Source organism: Chelonia mydas, chromosome 6 (genome assembly GCF_015237465.2).
Source record: "Chelonia mydas isolate rCheMyd1 chromosome 6, rCheMyd1.pri.v2, whole genome shotgun sequence".
NCBI lineage: Eukaryota > Metazoa > Chordata > Testudines > Cheloniidae > Chelonia > Chelonia mydas.
In genome coordinates, this window is record NC_051246.2 from 23,050,196 (window position 1) to 23,059,019 (window position 8,824).

An 8,824-nucleotide genomic window follows, 5' to 3' on the forward strand; every position below is an offset into this window, starting at 1 on the left:
CACCCACAAGAGAAAGTCTATTTAAACCCCTGGGTGACCCCTCCATTTTGTCTTCAGCTGGCTCAAGAGATAGCCTGTCCACCCCTAAGGATCCCTGAAAGAAACTGGAACAAAGGACAGTAACTATAGGGGGTGTGAGTGATTGCTGGTCCCAGACTAGAAGGATACTAGTCCGTAAAAGGAAGCTTACTGGAACTCCTCTGAGGGTGAGGTTTTATCTTTATTCAGTTTTCTTAGTGTATTAGACATAGACTTTTGTGCTCAATTTTATTTTGCTTGGTAATTCATTTTGTTCTGTCTGTTTCTACTTGGAACCACTTAAATCCTACCTTCTGTATTTAATAAAATAACTTTTTACTTATTAATTAACCCACAGTATGTATTAATACCTGGGACGGCAAACAGCTGTGCATATCTCTCTATCAGTGTTATAGGGTAAACAATTTATGAGTTTACCTTGTATAAAGCTTAAAATGGATTTATTTGGGGTTTGGACCCCATTGGAAGTTGAGCATCTGAGTGTTAAAGACAGGAACACTTCTTAACCTGTTTTCAATTAAGCCTACAGCTGTTAGGGGATGTGGCTCAGACCTGGGTCTGGGTTTGTAGCAGGCTAGCAGATCTGGCTCAAACCAGGCAGGGCACTGAAGTCCCAAGCTGGGAGGGCAGGGAAAGCAGGGGCAGAAGTAATCTTGGCACATCAGTTGGCAGCCCCAAGGGGGTTTCTGTGATCCAACCCATCACACTTTGGTGCCTTCATTTTTGGATGCCCAATTTACCACGACTTAAAGGTGCCTGATGTTTCAGTAAGTGTAGAACAACTACTCTCTGAAAATTAGAGCCCTGTAAGACACCTCAAGTTGGGCACCCAAAACCACTAGTCACTTTGGAGAAGAAAAGGAAAAATGTACAGCAAATCCCACTCCAACACACAATGCAGTTGTCCTCACATTTTATGAACTTCTTCCAAAGCTGGGCAAACGTTCCAAAACAAGAACCATTTCCCCATTAAGATGACCCTCCTATCTGCCGAACTGGAAAGATGAAAACTCAGCGCCTAGCAGCAAAAGGAGATACGTTGCACCAGTAGAGACATAAGATCATTGAAGAAATCGCAGGTTTGGAGTGCTTATTACAATTTCAAATAAAATACAAGTGTTCTGACTACAGAAGCGATAACTGGTATGGTGTCCAAATAGCTAAAAATTGGCTGGGTTTTAAAGAGTACTCTCTTTAATCTGCTGTTAGAACGGCATCCACCAGAGACCAGCCTCTGACCTGATAGCAAGAAAGAAGATCAGTAGCTTAAATGTTGGGTCTGAGCCCTTTCTCCCTCTTTCCAGGTGTCAATATGTTACCTAGCCCAAACTTGTTTCAACCCATGCCTTTTATAATAAAACTTCAGTAGCTCATCTCATCAACCAAGCTGATAGGGGAGAAAAGAGGGAATGAGTTTATTTCCCAGCCCTTTCCCTAAAGCATTTTCCTCTTGCATTCCTCAAAAAGTCACTACCAGCTGGTGACTGACAAACTTCCTCCAGAAACTCACTAAACTCCACTATACCTCATGCTCATACTCCAGGGAAGTACCAGACTTACTTTTTTGGCCAAAACCCCTCCATTACTTTAATAATCTCCCTTTTGTAAAGGAAAATAAAACCTGATATTCCACCCCAACATCATGCATTTAAAATTACACCCACTCTATAATTACAGTCTTCTCGCTGTACCATCCCAGTGTAGAAAAGACTCTGGACACAATGGACCAAAGCTGGGAGCCTGAGGGGTCCAAGAGAAGATGTGTGTGTACAACAAGCTCCCTTAATGCCCTTCTCATGGGATTTACTTTCTCTGAGATGTGCAAGCGTAGTATACGTCAGACAGGATATAGGATTCACAGATGGATGCAACACTGGTTGTTGGCTAACTATAAGTCCTAATATAGAGTAGTGGGAATGAGCATCCCATGAATTAGAAACAGTTCTAACACCTGGAAAAATGACATGCTTCTGAGAAAGGCTGAAGGCACATTTAATACTAGCGGGAGAGAGAGAAGGCTAAATCATTCCATCTCTATCTGATAAAACAGAAGGTGCTAACTGAGAAGAAATCATTGCTGTGATGCTGTAAGCAGGCATTGAAAAGAAAGAAGATTCGTGTAGGAAAGATTACTGATAGGAATATGAAGCAGGCAGCTTAACCCTTGTTTATCAGACAATTTTAGGAAAAAAGGCACTAGTATTCCCACATTTGAAAGGGTTGATATGTGCTCTATATGGACAAATAATACCTTGAGCTATTTGTTACAACTCTACTGGGGGTAAAGCAGAACTTTGAAATCTAACAAAATGCCCCCCCAATAGTTTTCCAGTATTCCGTGTCCCTTATCAGCTTTTCAATAACTTAGCTTGCAGAATTAGAAAGCACGATTTTTTCCTGTTGTGTGAACTTGAGCACTATATTTTCATTCATCTAGTTGGAGAAAACTCGGTGGCACGGCTGAAAGTACTTTCCTTTTAGATATAGAGATCTGCAATAGATTCGTGAAATTCTTCTCCCGGTTACAATGGTGTAAATCTATCAAACGCTAAAGAGGCTGCGCAGCAGAATTTGGCCCAATGTAATTAAGCCAGTAATATAATATGTTGTATTTTTTTTAAAATGAAGTGGATCCATAAACACAAAATGATGTCTTGCTCCTTTTAGTGGCACATTCAGTCTTAAAAGTCTTTGCAGCACAGAATAGAGAAGTTTGGGGTGGGCAGAGTTGCAGTTAGGCTGCTGTGTTGCTTACGGAACAAGGAGAGGAAAAGTCAGCATTAAGCGCGAACAGTGCAAGTACTCATTTCTTGCAACCTCTCATTCCTGCACTGACTTGCCAGTTTGGTGCAGGAGATAAGGCCAGCCTAGAAGAGGGAAACCACAGAAAGATGAGGGAACTCATGCTTAGTACAGATCCTCCAGCTCCCTTCCCTCGGTGGGACAAACAGAACTGGAATTACAATTGGATGCTTCTCTTCATTAACATAGGAGCCCACTCGTGCTTGAAGCCTGGAAGGCCCACCAGGACTAAATTAATATAAAAGAACCCTATCATAATGAAGAAAAATAAACCTCCGTATTTGATAAATAACAATCTGTGGACACTAAGTGAATACAAGGATGTGATTCACTCTAGGATTTCTGCAGCTGTTAATAAATCACTCAGTCTGCACTCTGGCAGTTTGACATCAGCAGAACCCCTCAAGTGAGTTACAGCCATTTATTGACATAGAGGAGGCCACCTATAATCTACTATTGACCATCTGTTACTCAGAATATGTGCATTTTTTGATAAATTAATTACAGTTCAATAACATATGACTTCAATTTTATTCATTTTAACTTTTCCGTATGCAAATATCAGTGAAAAATGACTTATGTGACTTAAGTGGAGCGAGTTATATTGACTTCAGTGGGGCTACTCACACTGTAATTTTAAGCACATTCATAAGTGTTTGCGCGATTGGGGCCCTACTGATGTAAGCGGAAGGGTATTAATACTTTTAAAGACATCAGTGAAAGGGCATTTACTTAGCATACAAAGAAGCAAACCATTAGTAAGTACACATAAGCTTTGAAAGCACTAAGCAATCCTTTGCTATCAAGGCTGCACTTAGTGATCTGAAGCCAGTTACTGTTTTTGATAGTAAAAAGAATATTCTGATTGCTGTAAATAAATAAAGGTAAAGCATTCACCTCATTTAATGATCAAGTATGTTTCACCTCTAAATGTATTTCAATTACTTTGGGTTTTTTGATTTTTTTTTAATTCCCCCTTTGTGAGCTTATAAATTGGTGACATCACCACCTTGTTCAAACTATTTGAACTGAATGTCTGGATTTTGGTTATGATGTGATCCAATATAAAATCCCCAACAAGAGAAACAGTGGCTATAAAGTGGGTGGTTGTTCCTATTACAAGAAATGGTGTAGCCCATGTTGTTGATGCCTTAAAAAACACTGAGACATTGTATGTAATAGATAATGTGCAGATGGTTCAGGGTAGCGGAACTGGGAACTTTAGGGTAATGGGGAACATGGAGGTAGTGCGATGGAGCAGCCTTTGGCACTTCTGGTTAATAGAGAATGCAGTGTTGTTTGGGGTCAGTATCATGGAGAATTATTAATATTTAAGGTGTACCATTCCTAGAAACTTTATATATCATTGCCTTTTTTTAAGACCCACTAAAATATCATAAGGTGTATTAAAAAGCAGGTTTATTACTGGCATAAATGAGGCCTCCATTTCAAAAATGTCTTTGACCAGGACTAAGTTAAAATAATATAAAACAAAGGCAAGCAAGAAAATAAATACCTGCAGTCATGGTTCAGGGCAACTGCATATTCATTCACCCTCTGTGGTGCAGAAAGGGCACCCACTTTAGCCTCCTGACTCCTCAGGCTTCACCTCTCTTGTGTGGAGACCCATGTCCCTATCCTTGTCCCTCCTGCGAGGGGTATTTCCAGACTACACAGCTCCCTGACGATACTGTGAACCCCCCAGCAAAGCTAGGCTCCTTAAGTTACACTAAAAGAAAAGGAGTACTTGTGGCACCTTAGAGACTAACCAATTTATTTGAGCATAAGCTTTCGTGAGCTACAGCTCACTTCATCGGATGCTGTAGCTCACGAAAGCTTATGCTCAAATAAATTGGTTAGTCTCTAAGGTGCCACAAGTACTCCTTTTCTTTTTGCGAATACAGACTAACACGGCTGTTACTCTGAAACCTTAAGTTACACTGTTTACTACCTCTGAGGAGAAAATAAAGCAGGTCAATTTCCACAATTAAGCCACCACACAGCTCTTTCTAAGCAAGCACACCTGTTCTTAAGGTGAAAGCATTACAGAGAAAACCAATTTAAAACAATACAAGAACGTACACTCATGGTAATAAGTAGGGCTGTCAAAAGATTAAAAAAATTAATCGCGATTAATTGCACTGCTAAACAATAATAGAATACCATTTATTTAAATATTTTGGATGTTTTCTACATTTTCAAATATATTGATTTCAGTTACAACACAGAATACAAAGTGTACAGTGCTCACTTTATATTTATTTTTATTACAAATATTTGCACTGGAAAAACAAAGAAATAGTATTTTTCAATTCACCTAATACAAGTACCGTAATGCAATCTCTTTATCATGAAAGTTGAACTTACAAATGTAGAATTATGTACAAAAAATAACTGCATTCAAAAATAAAACAGTGTAAAACTTTACAGCCTACAAGTCCACTCAGTCCTATTTCTCGTTTAGCCAATTGCTCAGACAAACAAATTTGTTTACATTTGAAGCAGATAATACGGCCTGCTTCTTGTTCACAATGTCACCTGAAAGTGAGAACAGGCATTCACATGGCACTGTTGCAGCCGGTGTTGCAAGATATTTGCATGCCAGATGCACTAAAGATTCGTATGTCCCTTCATGCTTCAACCACCATTCCAGAGGACATGCGTCGAGGCTGATGACAGGTTCTGCTTGATAACAATCCAAAGCACTCCGTATATTTTATGGAAATATGCTTATGAGTGTAAATATGATGTAACTGGAATATGCTTTATGCAAAAGGTCTCTTGTAAGGTATCATAACGAAGGTTATAACCTACTGAATATATTCCTCCTATTTGTATGCATGTATAATTCTTCTATCTGAAGCTAGAAATATAAAATATAACTCTGAGGTCCTATTGTAATTATGCAAAGTGTGGGCCATTAATAGTGGTTTAGAATCTTGATAGGTTTCAGAGTAGCGGCCGTGTTAGTCTGTATCTGCAAAAAGAAAAGGAGTACTTGTGGCACCTTAGAGACTAACAAATGTATTTGAGCATAAGCTTTTGTGAGCTACAGCTGTAGTGATGAAGTGAGCTGTAGCTCACGAAAGCTTATGCTCAAATACATTTGTTAGTCTCTAAGGTGCCACAAGTACTCCTTTTCTTTTTGTAGAATCGTGATGGCTCCCATTGACTAGGACAATTAGTTGTAAATGGTTTATTTGCCTGCAAGCCTTCCTGTGTACGTGTGGGCCAACCCAGGAAGAATGGAAACTAGGGGTCTTACAGTGACATGTGACCATGTCACATGATACTGGAATCCATCTTAAATCTGGTACTCTTCCATTTAGAAGGAGGGGTGGGGACCCAGAGAGACAAAAGATTTCCGCCTTGTGCCAAAGCTATAAAAGGGGATGGAGCAGGACAAAGGGTCCCAGGCATGAGAAAACCCCTGCTTGCCACCTAAGATGTCTGCTGGAACTGACAACGACTGTCCCAGGGGAAAGGATTGGGCCCAGACTAGGAAGGAGTCTAGTCTGTGAAAGAAGCTTATTGGAACATATCTGAGGGTGAGATATTACCTGTAATCAGTTTCTTAATGTATTAGGGTTAGACTTGCTTTGTTTTTGCTTGCTCATTGTGCTTGCTCATTTTGCTTTGTTACTTACTTTGTTCTGTCTGTTATTACTTAAAACCACTTAAATCCTACTTTTTATACTTAATAAAATCATTTTTGTCTATTAATAAACCCAGAGTAAGTGATAAATACCTGAGGGAGCAAATAGCTGGCATATCTCTCTGTCAGTGATATACAGGGCGAACAATTTATGAATTTACCCTGTATAAACTTTATATAGAGTAAAATGGATTTATTTGGGGTTTGGATCCCATTGGGAACTGGTTGTCTGGGTGCTGGAGATAAGTAATTTGCTGAGCTGTTTTCAGTTAAATCTGCAGCTTTGGAGGCGTGGACCAGACCCTGCGTCTGGGTTGCAGCAGGCTAGCGTGTCTGGCTCAGCAAGACAGCGTTCTGGAAGTCTTAAGCTGTCAGGGAAAACAGGCTCAGAGGTAATTTCAGCACATCAGGTGAGAGTCCCAAGGGGTCTCTGTGACCGGACCCATCACAGGACCGATGCATGTTCATTTTCACAATCTGAGTTAGATGCCATCAGCAGAAGATTGATTTTCTTTTTTGGTGGTTCAGGTTCTGTAGTTTCTGCATTGGAGTGTTGCTCTTTTAAGACTTCTGAAAGCATTCTCCATACCTCATCCCTCTCAGATTTTGGAAGGCACTTCAGATTCTTAAACCTTGGGTCGAGTGCTGTAGCTATCTTTAGAAATCTCACTTTGGTACCTTCTTTGTGTTTTGTCAAATCTGTAGCAAAAGTGTTCTTAAAATGAACAATATGTGCTGAGTGATCATCTGAGACCGCTATAACATGAAATTAGGGCTGTCAAGTGATTAAAAAAATTAATTGTGTGAATAAAAAAATTAATCGCGATTAATTGCGTGATTAATCGTGCTGGTAAACAACAATAGAATACCATTTATTTTAAATATTTTTGGATGTTTACTACATTTTCAAATATATTAATTTCAATTACAACACAGAATACAAAGTGTACAGGGCTCACTTTATATTTATTTTTTATTACAAATATTTGCACTGTAAAATACAAAAAAAAAAAATTTTCAGTTCACCTCATACAAGTACTGTAGTGCAATCTCTTTATCATGAAAGTTGAACTTACAAATGTAGAATTATGTACAAAAATAACTGCATTCAAAAATAAAACAATGTAAAACTTTAGAGCCTACAAGTCCGTTCAGTCCTACTTCTTGGTCAGCCAATCACTCAGACAAACAAGGTTGGTTACAATTTGCAGAAGATAATGCTGCCTGCTTCTTGTTTACGTCACCTGAAAGTGAGAATAGGCGTTCGCATGGCACTGTTGTAGCTGGCGTTGCAAGATATTTACATGCCAGATGCACTAAAGATTCATGTCCCTTCATGCTTCAGCCACCATTCTAGAGGACATGCTTCCATGCTGATGATGGGTTCTGCTTGACAATGATCCAAAGCAGTGTGGACTGACGCATGTTCATTTTCATCATCTAAATCAGATGCCACCAGCAAAAGGTTGATTTTCATTTTTGCTGGTTTGGGTTCTGTAGTTTCCGCATCAGAGTGTTGCTCTTTTAAGACTTCTAAAAGCATGCTCCACACCTTGTCCCTCTCAGATTTTGGACGGCACTTCATATTCTTAAACCTTGGGTCGAGTGCTGTAGCTATTTTTAGAAATCTCACTTTGGTACTTACTTTGCGTTTTGTCAAATCTGCTGTGAAAGTGTTCTTAAAATGAACATGTGCTGGCTCATCATCTGAGATTGCTATAACATGAAATATAAGCAGAATGCAGGTAAAACAGAGCCGGAGACATACAATTCTCCCCCAAGGAGTACAGTCACAAATTTAATTTATGCATATTTTTTTAATAAGCATCATCAGCATGGAAGCATGTCCTCTGGAATGGTGACCGAAGCATGAAGGGGCATATGAATGTTTAGCATATCTGGCATGTAAATACCTTGCAGCGGCGCCTACAAAAGTGCCATGTGAATGCCTGTTCTCACTTGCAGGTGACATTGTAAGTAAAAAGCAGGCAGCAGTACATCCCGTCAATGTAAACAAACTTGTTTGTCTTAGCAATTGGCAAACTAAGAAGTAGGACTGAGTCGACTTGTAGGCTCTAAAGTTTTACATTGCTTTGTTTTAGAGTGCAGTTATGTAACAAAAAGATCTACATTTGTAAGTTGCATTTTCATGATAAAGAGATTGCATTACAGTACTTGGATGAGGTGAATTGAAAAATACTGTTTCTTTTATCATTTTTACAGTGCAAATCTTTGTAATCAAAAATAATACTATAAAGTGAGCAATGTACACTTTGTATTCTGTGTTGTGATTGAAATCAATATATTTGAAAATGTAGAAAAACTACC